Source organism: Arachis ipaensis, chromosome B09, assembly GCF_000816755.2.
Source record: "Arachis ipaensis cultivar K30076 chromosome B09, Araip1.1, whole genome shotgun sequence".
Lineage (NCBI taxonomy): Eukaryota > Viridiplantae > Streptophyta > Magnoliopsida > Fabales > Fabaceae > Arachis > Arachis ipaensis.
In genome coordinates, this window is record NC_029793.2 from 9,068,086 (window position 1) to 9,069,439 (window position 1,354).

General features: G+C 28.6%; 1 pseudogene; it reads right to left on the bottom strand.

Annotated features, from left to right (window-relative positions):
- LOC107614948 overlaps window positions 1–205 on the bottom strand; it is a 574-nt pseudogene extending 369 nt beyond the window's left edge.

A 1,354-nucleotide genomic window follows, 5' to 3' on the forward strand; every position in this document is an offset into this window, starting at 1 on the left:
GTTGTAGCTTCCAATCTGAAGGCTCTCATCTCTGCATGATTTGGATCTGAATTCCATGTTGGAAATCAACAGTGGAATGAGAGAATGAATTGTTAAGAGAAAAAAATGGTGGTGGTGGCTTTGAGTTTTCTCTTAGTTGTATTTTGTTGGCATTTTGTGTTGCTTCAAATCTTTTTAAAACAAACAACTGTTTGAAAGTCTTTTATGTCAATGTTTTCGTTTATTATTTATTTAAAAAGGTTATTCAAATATGATTAGGTTCGATGTATATTAAATTACTCTTCTATCTTAACCTATGACAACAATAAAGAAGTCTTGTGACCCACAAATTCAGCCCAACAGAATACATAAATTCAGTTACAATTTTAGTCTATTATCTTATCTTATCTTTATCTTATATTTATCTTATCTTTCTTTGTTTTTATCTTTCATAGGCTAATGCTCTATATATATTTAGTTTTACCTTCATAATTTACAATTCAATTCAATTAATAAAATTTCTTCATCATTTCTTTTCTTTTCCTATTCTTTCACAATTTTATCATAGTATCAAAGCTACTGTCCACAAACAATTCAATTCCACATTCGAAGATGAAGAAGTTCTTCACCAAATTAAAATCGTGCTACTGTCTACGTCCAACTACTAATAAGAAGAAGCTATCAAAGTCTCCGCCGTCTAGCGGCCGCATCACGAAATGTCGTCGTGATAGCAGCGTCGACCACAACGAGGTTGTTGTTATCAAATCACAAAAAAAACCCAATGTGGTCTTACCCTCGGACGATTACAAGAACAACAGGGAGTGGTGGAAGTCAATGCCGATCGTGGCTTTAGGGTTCGCTTTTTCCATGTCTTGAGCTCCATATTAGTATAATGTTTAAGTGTTATGATGTTTTTGGATTTGTATTGATAATTGATAGTTAAATTTTTATTCTACTGAAATTGCAATTGTACATAATAGAACAATTAGTTCGACTTCTATGTTTATACCATTTTATTTTAGGTGGATTTTTTTTTAAAAAGAAGTACAATATTTTCCATCTTTTTTTATCTCATTCTTTCATAGTTTTATCAATATTTATAAATTAAACTATACTGAAATTTTGTATTTATAATTTATTTTTTATTTTCAATTTTTTTATATTACATTTAAAATATGGTACTCTTAAAACACGTTAACAAAAAATCTAATAAAACCTTCATACTTTGTTTCAGTGATAAATAAGCTAAGTAATAAACTAGTACCAGTTTAAACTTTAAGGTATGGTAAGTGTCATGTTAAAAAAGTATTTATTTATTCTCTTTAAATTTAGTTAATACGTGTTCTTAAGATATATGGATACATAATAAATTTTT